The sequence below is a fragment of the Cupressus sempervirens genome, chromosome 9 (assembly GCF_028749045.1).
Source record: "Cupressus sempervirens isolate cs-2001-9-10 chromosome 9, ASM2874904v1, whole genome shotgun sequence".
Lineage (NCBI taxonomy): Eukaryota > Viridiplantae > Streptophyta > Pinopsida > Cupressales > Cupressaceae > Cupressus > Cupressus sempervirens.
The window spans coordinates 545,412,278-545,425,796 of record NC_143126.1 but is presented as its reverse complement, the minus strand read 5'-3'; positions in this window follow the sequence as shown (position 1 = coordinate 545,425,796).

Here is a 13,519-nt window from a genome sequence, read left to right as displayed (position 1 = left end):
ACCAAGAGGAATCCATAATCAAACTGACAATTACAACTCAACCAAACTCCAAAATCACCACTACCACAATCAGAAACCCACGAGACACAAACTCTTAGAACATTAGAACCCAAGTAAAGTGGACAAATCAAACTGCCAACACAATAAATACCATCAACGCATCCCATTGGCCTATACGGAATGTACAATCCAACTCTGCAACAATGGTGAATGCTCTCATATGAAACTATACCAAGTATGGAGAATCCACACACTATACAACTCCTGCAATCAACAAAACTCTGTAGATCATCGGCCACTGTCTCATAACCATAACTCCCATGCACCCCTGATGGTGAAAAGCCATCACAAGATGAACAACAAGAAATGGAACCCAAACCAAATTTTCCTGCCATCAACTCCTCAACACAAGGATCAATTGCTAACTGATGTACATACCCTGTTGAAGCATCACTCCAAAACTCTTGCTCTAAGTCATGTATTATCAAGCTATCAACTGCAGGACCTATCACCATGTCATGCCCATCACAACTCTCATCCCGAGGCATCAAACTATTCCATAACTGATGATAAGCACTAGGAACCAAAGTACATCTCTGTATCATAATCTCATTAACATGGTCATCAAAGGTAAATTGATGAGCGTACCTCACAGTGTAATGCCGATAGAATGCGCCAATCTCAATCAGTGGCTCAGACTGTAATCCAAATGAAACTAACTACAATTGATCATTAACCATGTTGGAACTAACTACTACCTCTGAAGATATCACCAAGGGAGTAGTATTACTAGCAGCAACCATGCCAACTATTGACTCACCAACATCACACATGCTCTTTGATACATCTCTAGTCTCTGTGCCATTAGTACTAGAGGCCACCACCATGTCAGGCATACAACAATCTGCTACAAAACCCAACTCAACCGAACCTGACTCTAGTGGGAATGAACCTGATATGCCAATGTTAGTATCAAGGATGGATGCATCCCCATCTCCACTGTCTCTGCCAATCTCGACCATGGACATCCTTGGATCACCAAACACCATAGCTTGTGATTGTATAGAATCAGGTAAAGATTGTAGCCACTCTAACTCCATGGTCACCTTAGCCAAATGAAACTGTGACTCCTTGAAAGCCAACTATGTACTCTCAAGAATCTCAGAAGTCACCTCAAGTTGCTCAGTAAGCTCACTCACCTCATCTTCCTTGGCCAACAATGCATCATATGCTGTACTGCCCCACTCCATAAGATAATCTCTATCAGCTACCAACTACATATAATTCTTTCTCAAAATCTGAATAGCCTCCCATAAAGAGTGAATCTCTGTCAAGGAAAGATAACTGCCTTCCTGCTCATCACTAGTAGGAGAACCCCATCCATAAACTGCTAACAACTAATGAGCAGCATCAAAATGCTGGCAAGTGATAGCAATGTCTCGGTCACTAACTCTTAACTGATTAGACACATGATGGCACTGGCTTGACTGTCTCCTACAAACCTCCTCTGATGCACTATCTAAAGGAGTATCCTCAAAGTCACTAGTCTCTAGAGTATTACAATCCATACCCTGTGAATCAAATCTAAAGCTCATATCAACATACGGAGTATCAAAAACATTAGCACTGTTGTCCAACTCCTCTGTACCCAAGGAAACTAAGTCTTCAAAACTACCCACTACATCCTCCTAGATGTCATCAATGCCAATATGATCCTGAGACTCATCTGTACACACTGCCAAATATGAAATATCATCAACACATTCCAGCAAGTATGGTCAACTGGATATATGAACAAAGCCCAACACTAATGTATAAAAACTAATACCAACATCAGATAAGCTCCTGGCACAAGAAAAGATAACACCGTGCAATTTGCTAATCAAATCCATGGTAGCACCCAAACAATCACTGCTACCAAAAAGTGTTAAATATTTACAGTCAACTGAACCCCAAATGCCAATATAACAATCTCAAGTCCATATCTGTAAACTAGAATCAGCTAGAAACTCAAGAAAAATCCTCACTTGAGTAATATGACCAATACCAACTAACTCCACATACCTGTCATGATGAGATAATGTAGTCACAATACTGTCTTCACTCACCTTCAGTTGGCAGGATAAATCATGTGAAGTACTACTAGGCTCAACCTCATGTGACGAAGCATCTAACTGTGTCTGGTACTCTCTCTCAAAAAAGTCATGAATGCTCAATGTCTGCTCATCTCCACCAGGTATCTCACCATCATGCACAACATCCTCACAATCATCATCATTGAGGTCAAATCTATCTATCACTCTTTGACTAAAATCATCAAATGTAGTTACCTGATCATGACCTTGAGTAGTCATTCCATGATACCACCAGTCATAGGCTGCATCTTCCAAGTGTAGACTTGCAATTTGAACAACATCACTCTCCTTCATGGGGTTAAGTGTGAAGAAGGTATGTAATTTTTGTAGCCATGCTCTAGCTGAAATTTTATTTGTTCCATCAAAAGTAGGTGCTATAAACTTGCTTATTTTATTTTTGAGCTCTCTTCCACTTATGTCATGCTCCCTTCTGTACTCTTTCTTGGGCATCAAAGTGTTCATCATATCCACATATTCTCTAAAAGGAACCAAACTATGAAAGTCATCATCTAAGCCATTATAAGTAGCTCTTAATGTGATCAAGTTACCTGTAACCTCTTCCACAGGATTAATGGCTGGATTTGGTACTGGTGGCTCATCTGCAGGAAAGAAAATAGTTTTGGTTGATTTAGATGGTGTGGATTTCAGATTTCTTGGCTCCTCTAAAGTGCTCCCTTTCTCATTAATAGATGCAACTCCTTGTAGTTTTTTTGTCAATATTCGCAAAGCCTCTCTAGTTTCTGTCAAACTATCCACTGTTTGCTTCTGAGTATTTTGGATGTCTTGGAAGAATTTCTTTGCCATCTCATCTGGATCAGCCATACTTTTCCCTTTCTTGGATTTTGTACTTTTACTTTCAACTAGAGGTTTGATCAAAATTTCTTTATTCTTTTCTCGCTGCAAATATCTTTTTTCTCTTTCACTTAGTTGCATGCAACCATAAATTTTGACATGCAGCTGATTAGAAGCAACATGCAACCACCAAATTCACCAAGAACTAACATGCAAATGATTAGAAGTAGAATGCAATTATAAATTTTGACATGCAAGATTTGGGTAGTTATCAAAATTGACATGCAAGATCTGGGTAGTTGTCAAAACTAACATGCAAAATTTGGGTAGTTGTCAAAACTGACATGCAAGATTTGGGTAGTTGTCAAAACTGACATGCAAACTTCCACAACCATTAAATTCACCAAGAACTAACATGAAAATGAATAGAAGTAGAATGTAACCATAAATTTTGATATGCATCTGATTAGAAGCAACATGCAACCATATATTATGACATGCAAGATATGGGTAGTTGTCAAAACTGACATGCAAGATCTGGGTAGTTGTCAAAACTGACATGCAAGATCTGGGTAGTTGTCAAAACTGACATGAAAAATTCTACAAACCCTTAGGCTGGCAAGATCATGGCTCTGATACCACTGAAATGTCCCTTTTCTGATTTTGTATGATATTTTCAACCTCTAATCATATTTTCAAGATCAAACAACTAATATCACAAAGATCCACCAAATTTCTCAAGAAACCCCAAATCGGGTATGCCAGAAATTGTGCCAAAAACTTCACAGCTTCACCTATTATTAATAAATTTGAAAGTGGACATTTTTACAGAAATTTCAATAGCATAATAGCCTAAAAAATGACATTTCTAGATCCATATAGCTTTTACACAACAATTCTCAAATGTAGGACAAAAATTATGCTCATCGGGCTCCCGAAATTAACACAAAAATGCCCGGAAACACCACAAAAACACTAATAATCTATCTCAAAAGTTTAATCATGTCCCAATACATATATTAAGATCTATTTTAACACCTTAAAGTCTGAAATACAGCAGAAACCCAAATTGATATGAAATGCTCAACTGAAAACACCAAACTCATACAAAAAACACACCCGAAAACCCACAAATCTGAACTGTTCAGCACAAAGGAAAACTCTGTATGAGCATGCACATGGAATGGCTTCAAACTCCTATCCTTAGCCTTCCTAGAAACCTGAAAAATCCCATTCTTGGGTCTCCCTGGAAACCTGTAAACTCCCATTCTTGGGTCTCCTTCTCCACAGGTTTGGCAGCCTCTGAAGAATAACAAAGAATGAGCAAAAATCAAGTTCTGAAATCCCTCCAAAATGCTTCCAAACCCCTTAAAAGAGGTCATAACCGTAACTCACATCCAAGAGAGGTTAATGAAACATATTTTAATAATAATTTTCATTTATTAGTCCAACAGTTTCCAAAGATTAACCCCCTTTTTTTGAAACTTCACTTTCTTGGGCCTGCCTGCCTTAGCAAAGATTATTATTTTTTAATTATTTGAAAAGGGAACATGACAGAAAGTAATGCCTAGCTTAAGATGGCTAGAAGTATGAACTACATAGCTATTTATACCATCAACTAAATATGTGGAAATTATACATACCAAACATCTATACCTTTTAGAAATTATAGGATCATTTTAGTTAGATTTGAAAACATTAATCAAGAAAAACCATATGTGTAGATATAAACATTAATCACAACATGTCCAATTTATTTGCAGATATATTTTCCTATGAAGAAAGACCATGCTTGACAATATGAACGCTAAACAAAATGAGACAATGGTTGCATTGTGGGCTCGGTTTCGAAGAAAACCTAATAAATGTTATTGTCCTTGCAAGAAGTGTAAAGGCTTAAAGACTCAAAGAATTCTAATCACAACAGCCCAGAGTCATTGTAGGCAACATGGTCATGTTGAAGGGGGCCATGATTTTTGTCCATTGTTGGATGTGGATTTCATACTGGAGGAACATGGAGGTGTGAATATCCAAGCTAAGGATAACACGCTCATGGAAGAAGATGATAATGTGCCAGAGGACATGATTGAAGAAGATGGTATTGGGGTAGGTGATGAAGAGGCTCACAATGATGGTACTAGTGAATCTAATAATGATGATGAAGATGGTCTTGATATACCTTTACTTGAGAAGGCACATGAGCCCTTATACGTAGGCTCCCAAACAACTCTACTCTCAGCTATAGTGTTGGTGAACTTAAAGGTTATGAATGGTATATCCAATGTAGCAATGTCATGTATGCTAAGGTATGTATTTTTGTCATCTTCAATGTTAGCATACAATTAATATTCATTATATTAACAATGCATATTTGTTGTTGTAGGTTGATTAGTGATTTTTTGCTACCACCATCAAACATTTTGCCTTGTTTGTACCGAGAATTATCTAACATTATGGATCAGATTGGAATGAAGTTTCAAACAATACATGCATGTCCCAATGATCACATTCTATATCATAAACAATATGAATTGGTAGTAGAATGCCCTGATTCTCATAGTAGTAGATATCGATTAGATCAAATAATAAAAAAAGTGCCTCACAAGGTTCTTCGGTACATTCCCATTATTCCACGTCTTCAACAGTTATTCAGGTGTGCTACCTTGGCACAATCTATGGATTACCATGCACGCAATAGAAGTTAGGATGACATTATGCGAATGCCTGCCGATGGTTTTACATTTAAAGAGATAGAAGAAACATGGTCACACTTTAAAGAAGAACCTCGTAATTTGAAGCTTTCATTGGCAGCGGACGGTGTCAATCCATATGGAGATATGAGATCTGTTTACTTAGTGTGGCCTATTTTTGTTATTAATAATAACATTCCTCCTTGGATTTCCATAAAGAGGGAGCACAAAATTTTGTCAATGATTGTGTCAGGTATTTTTATCATTTTATAGTTATCTAAATTAATTTATAAATAGTGCATGAAAATGGTCATAATAATAATGTAATGTTTATGTTCATTCAATTGGTAGGTAAATACCAAGTGAAAGATATGAATGTGTATATTGAGCCCCTAATTGACAAGTTGTTGAAGTTATGGAATGGCATCACTATGTATGACATCTCTAGACCAATAGGACATCGACAATTTCAATTCCATGCAATGCTTGTATGGACAATACATGATGCCCCTGGGTTAACTCATTTTTGTGGTATGTTATATTGTTAATATCCCATATTTTTGGTATGTTCTAGTGCTTACACATTACTATCAAATGTTTAAGTTGCGCATGATAATTTTACATGATCGACACTTCTACATGATCTTGTAGGTCTTCAGACAAAGGGAAAATTCACATGTCCAATTTGTGGTCTGAAGATGAAATCTCGTCATTCAAGAACTTTAAGAAAGTAGGTGTTTGATGAGTTTAGACACTTTCTCCACAATAATCATAGGTATCGAATTGCTGAAAAACATCTTTTCAATGGGAAAGAAGAGACATCATCAAGGCCACGAAGAATGACACCTCATTTATAGAAGTTGGAATATGATCGACTAAATTGTCGAGGTAATATCCAATTTGTCATCTGAAGTTTAAAATTTGTATTTTGATATTTTCTTATATTTACTAACGTTGTAATTGATGCTTGTGAAGGTCATCAAGACATCAATGACCAACTTCCTAGAGGAATGAAAAGTTATCCTACTCAATTTAGTAGGTTACCGTACTACAATGATCTCCTAATTACGCATTTGTTTGATGCTATGCATATTGGAAAGAATGTAACAGAGACACTATGGAAAATGTTGTATGGAAGGCATGATAGAGAACAAATTGCCAAAATTTGTACCGACATTCATGAATCCAATCATGCACTAAAAGCTTTCATTGAATCAAATAGCAATGGAGACTGCATAAATACAAGCGCCCTTCCTTGGTTATTAATGGAGCAACAGAGTGATGCATTAAAAGAAGTCATAAAAAAAAAAAAATTTCCAACAGAATTTGCTACAAATATAAGCACTCTTCTATCAAATAAAGGTGATTTTGGGCCTGGGTTGAAAACACATGATGGCATACCTTCATCAAGGTAAGTCATGTTCTCTATTTACAGTGTATTTGTAAGATTGAATGTACTACCTATTGCATTATTTAATAATATATTGAAATGATCATTTTTAATGATTGCAATTCGTCCTACCTCTATCCCTTCCACAACAGTATTAAACAAATTATATATGATCTTGGAAAATACAGAAGGTTAGAAGTGTTTTTTCTTAGATTTGTAGCTTTCTCTTAAATCTATTGTATAATTTTATTTGAAATTTCGTTTATGTGGTTTTGTGTGTTGAATCTCTTTTAGGTGGTTATCATCTAAAGAAATTGACAAAAAAGATATAAAATATTGGAAGATAAAAATTTCACAGCTTATGTGTGAAATGCAAAAGTGTTTACCTCCAACCTTTTTCAATGCTCAAGAACACTACCTCATACATCAAGTTGATGAGATTGAATTGTGTGGACCTGTACAAGCTAGATCAATGTGGATGGTTGAGAGGCACTTGAAATTTATGAAGGGCTTGGTTCGACAAAGAGCACGTCCTGAGGTTTCTATGATAGAGGGATATATGATATACCAGACCATGGTGTACAAAACTGAATATCTTCCAAAGTTTGCAACAGATATCCATGTAGATTGCATTTGGGATCCCAACTCTAATGACAAATTTGAAGGGGAGTACCTGAGGGGGAAAGGTAGATTGAGGAGGGTGAGAGGTAATTATAAGTTTTTCTTTTTGTAGTTTAATAATTATTATTCATTATCAATATATATAAGTTGTTTCTAACTAGTGTAATTGTCTTCTTTATAGTTGGTCGTGAGTGGGATGCACTAAACTTGTATATTGCAAACAATCTTGATTGGATGATAGTATGGATTGAGCAATCAAAAGAACATGGTCTCTCATTAACATGGGATGGTGTTGTATCATTCATTAAAGAAGCTCATCGTAATGGAGATCCCAATGTTACACAAATGGTACTTGATCTAATATATGGCTTAAGAGATACAAAGGTACACATAAGATTACTAATCATCACACATAAGTTTAATATCAACTCACAGATCGATGCAAATAATCTTGACATGTTTGAATAATTGTAGGCAAAACACCACAAAGCTATGTACTACCATGGCTATAAATTCCGCACAAAAAAGTCAGATGAAACGAAGAAAACATGTAATTTTGGGATAAGTGTTGTCTTCGCGGTCACCAATATTTCATCTAGAACTGACATACATCCTCAACGATCTAAAAATTGATACTATGGCATTTTGGATGATATACTTGAGTGCAACTTTAATTCATTCAAAATAGTTCTATTTATTGTCAAATGGTTCAGGTTACGACTAAATCGAAATGATCCTGATAAGACTGTTATTGAACATGATAGTGGATTTACTATGATTAATACAAGGTCATTTGAGCCAGTCGAAGATGAGCCCTATGTTCTTCCAAGCCAGTGCGAGCAAGTGTTTTATTTTGGTGTTCCACAGAAACTTGGTTGGTTATTTGTTGTTAGACATGACCCAAGAGGAAGGTCGGTAAAGTATAATGTGATCGAAGAAGAAGAAATTGAAGAAGCAGAAGAGGAAGTAAATGATTATCAGGAACAATAGTTACCCAGTGGTGAAGATGAAGAAGATGGTGATGATTTTGGTCATGCTGACAATAATGGTGATAATGATGATGATGATGTTGATGACGATCATGATCATGGCGATGATGGTCATGATGATGATGGTGATGAAGATGATGATGATGGCGATGAAGATGGTGATGATGGCGAAGAAGATGGTGGTGGTGACGATGATGATCAAAGTGACAAGTATGATGATGGTGATGATGATGATGATGATGACATGGATGAAGATCATGATGATCAATGAAATGTCTAGCTAGGATCAATGTCAACTATGATGGGGTCTTGTATGACCAAACTTTTCTTTCTAAACCATATGTGCACATATAAACATTAAGTAGAACATGTTGAATTTTTTTTAGATATACACATTAGTTACACTAAATATTTAACTTAAGACAAATGATTTACATATACAATCTACTTTATTATTAATATTTTTTTTTGGTAAGTCTATTACTTTAATTTCACTGCTGATTTCTAAGACTTACTAAATTTTTTCACAGGGCGATATGGATGCACCATCTCAGACACCTTCAGTAGAGGTAAACATTAAATATTGTAAATTTTAATGTTAATATAGAAACAAATGTCGTATTATTATGTTCTTTTCTTTGTGGCTTTGGAGTTGTTTTGATGAAATTTTACTGATATTTAATGTCACAAATGATAGGAAAAAGCTAGAATGACCGCTGATCAAAAGCGATCTAAAATATGGGCTTCATAACTACATAACATCACCCTTAGTACTGACCCTGTGTTCATCACCCAGCAAATCAAGAAAAGATACACTGATGAACTTGTTAACATTATCATCGAGGGTGACAAAAGTGAGGAGAAAGAGGCACTGAGAACAAAATTGGGCCGTAGAATCCAATCTTTGCAGGTAAGCAGTAATTCGACTAAAGAAATAATATAAGCTCAATAGATATGAATATTTTATACTATCTTATGGATCTTGATCTCTAATTTTATGTGTACTTGTATAGACATTTGTGCCATTTGTGACATCACATGGTGAACATGGTGATGGTCGTTGCGCACAACCTTCGTGTCAGTAGCACTTTGTTTGTTTTCATCAACATTATAACAGTTACTTTTTTTTTGTGGACATTTCTAGCTAGTATCCCATTTGATCTTTATCCATTGCAAATGTCTTTGCTAACAATATTGTATTCCTTAGCTCATGATGATGTGCGAACTCCTCCTTCGATTGTCGGTCCACTATTGCCTACTGCATTGTCGGCAACAAGGGCCACACAAACATCCTCATCTATACCCACTAGAACTGGTAAAACCTTGTTTTGCTAGATTTTGTAATGTATTTGTACAAGTTGATGAACAACGAAGTAGCATATCAGTGCTTCAATGATGTCTACAGAAGCCTGGATACATAGAAACACATGCATACACACACCACGCATACATACATACATACATATATTGTAACTACGTAGGCAAGATTTTGTGCTACTTTTTGAATTAATGTCAAATCAAAGCCAAAAAACTTATGAACACACACCTACAACTAAGCCACACACTTAGAAATCATAACAGTACCATACAGAACCGTACAACCCACTGTAACAACAAAATTACCAATAAATCAGAGGTTTTTTATTCATTTTGTCCAAGCATTGACTACAACCTGATCTCCCTTGCCTTCTGAGATCACACATGATATATATAGAGGTCTATAGGACCATTGGAACAACCAAGTAGCCATTCCCCAACTTAAAACAAACAATAACAACTTTTAAACAATACTGAGCAACATTTTTAAAAGTTGTCAGCAACTTTTATATGCAACTTTATGCATTTTTGCAAATCTGACTACCTAATGAAAAAACATTTTTGCTAGTCAATTTCTTCAATTTGATTATATCCATAAGTATGCTTTATTTCATTTGGTGTCTACTTTAATTGTCACCATGTTTCAGTTGACAAACTAGCAGAGAGCAGTACTGCTGAAGTTGAACCATTTCCTGGAGCAGTTTGTGTGATTAGTACTGGTTCATATGAAGGGACATTATTGCTGAATAAGAAAACTATGTTTCCGTTAAAAGAACAAAAGCTTCCAGGTGCTTTAAAATTATTTTTATTTAAAGTGTAAATTTAATTTATTTTTATATTACTCGTTTTGGACTGATAAATCCTTTATGTTTTAGTAGGTAATAATGTTTTCTTTGATCATCTTTTTCATATGACATTGAGACTATTCGGACCCACCATACGTAAAAGGTACGTAGTTTCATATCATTTCTACATAATTTTTCTTTTCTTTCATTTACTGTAATATATTAAAGCTATTGATCTAACAATCTATTTGTTTTTAAAAAGGTGGAATTTACAAACTATGGAATTAAAAAATCAGCTCATTGCATCTTTTGACGAGAAATTTGGAAAAGACATGTTTGACAATGGCCTACTTCTCAAAAGAGTAGCTAAGCATTTAAAGACTGTGAGGGATCAATATAGAAGGGCTCTTAAGGATAACCCAAAGTATGATCATCCAGCTATGATTCCACCAATGGAGTGGAATGAAATAGTAGAAGATGCAAAGGAGAAAAGGCTATGTGAAGATAGAGGTAATGAAGTAGCACAGGGCAAAAAGAGGTATGTCATGATAGTATTAAGTACATTGTAATCATGCACTAATTATTCATATTTGTAAATCTATAATCTAAGATGTTTGAAATTGTTCATAGATTGCAGGACACATCCGTGGCTACAAAAGCGAGACTAGAAAAGTTTGGCCAACACAAACTTGGCTTTGGTGGCTATATGAATCTCCAGTCTCGAGTTGTAAGTAGGAGCAATGATATGAAATAAAATTTTTTAATATAATGTTGCAAACAATTTTGTTTAGTGAAACCATACATACAAAACTGATGATATTAAGCAAAAAATACAGGGCACAGAATTCAATATGGAGGTCACAAATGAAGATAGAAAACTTGCCTTGAAGGAAGGCTATAAAGTTGTGGCTGCACGACTACACGAAGAATCTATAAGCCTTGCCCAAGAATCCAGTTCAGCAAATGATATCTCGCAGGTAAATTGGTTAGATGAAAAGTAAATGAAATTGAATAGTTGATCCTTTTCTTTTTTGGTATTAGTTTTGAATATAAAATGACTACATAAAAATGTGCATAACATTTTATTGCAGCCTTCATATCCTACCATAGAACCTGCTCATGACGAAGGCCATAATGTGCATTATAGTGGTGGAGGTATTAATTTTCTATTGGAAATTAATTATGCAATCAAAAATATGAAATGTTCTCCTTCCATTTATTCTAACAAATCTAATAGAGTAAATATTTGATATTGCTATCATGATTTAACTGTGTAGTATTTGAGTCAAATTTATTGACTCATATTTCATGTGCAGTGCTCAAAATGAATCCATCACTCATGATAATATTTTTTTGAATATTTTAGAGCATGTTGAACATCATGTCGAAGGAGTGGAACATGTTCCAAGTGTTCAACATGTTGACGTGGCGGCGGATCAAAATGTTAATGTACATGATGTGGCATTGTTAGGTAAGGAAAATGCATGTTATGTTGTACTAGTACTTAATTATAGACTGGTAACAGTTAAAAAAAGAAAAAGAGTATGCCAATTTATCCCATTCACTTGTTCTTGCAACAGAGCCCCCTTTAATGCAGTAGCCTCCTGCTCCTGCAAAGAGAAGGAGCCATCATAATTTGACATTACACGTGCTAGAAGAGGAGGAGAATGATGCAGATATGGATGCTCCTATGAGCGCTTTTCTTAAAAGAGCTCATAAAAACAAAAAGAAGAAATGATGTTTTAAAAATATTCTTTGATAAACCTTGTTGGATAATGAAAGAACTTTGTTTTAAGTAATTATTTATGAATGATGCGTATTAATACTGATTTTTATCTTATGTTAATGAATATTGTTATGTCTTAATGAAGTCTTGATTAGTATTGTGTATTAATGAATTTTATATCATATTAATGAATGTTATGTGATTGTATTGATTGAATGTTATGGTTCATAAATGGATGAATGAATCAATGAATTATGTAATTAGATGATAATGGGTACTTTAGATTGATGTTAGGGGGAGGGGGGTGAGGCTAGATGAGCTTCCACCTTCACGTGGTTGGCCTTGTTAAGTAGAGAATATTATAGTATTCTTGAAACCAAGTGAAGCTCAAACTAACATAAAATGGACACTTCGCATGTGGTAGGTCTAAAATGATTCACGACTACTGCTACCCATAACATGAATACAACTAATCTCTTACCCAACATTCATATCTAGCCTTAAAGCTAGTAGCCCTCACCAGTCACTAATTTGGATTTCTCTCCAATAGTTCCCAAAAAACTATGGAAACTAAAACCTGATTAAGATACCCTTTTGGGATCTATACATCCTCCCTAAGTTTCAATATCAACTCTTTTTGACCATACCCAAGATCCGATACCCCTAGCCTATCCACACTAGGCCTAATTCTCCAATTTTACACAACAACCCACAACTCCACTGAACCATACGATTCCAAAGGGTGAAAAAATCCTTCTAGGGGTTGAGAAACAATAGATTTTCAAGATTTTAAGGTTCTACCCTTTACACAACACATTTGCCACCAAACCCTTGGTTTTGGGGTCACTAATCTAGGGCCTGTTCAACAGGACCTCTAACCATATCACCATAACAAAATAATTGCATAAACAATTCATAATTGATCCACCCATACACATTTGATCACCAAACATCTTCAATCTCGAAGTAAATTACTTTTAATATGACTAGTGTCTATATTGGTATGTACGGAATAGTATAGAAATTGTACGAGCAACCAAGAATTGACAATTCAACATTTGTTCATTTTGGTTT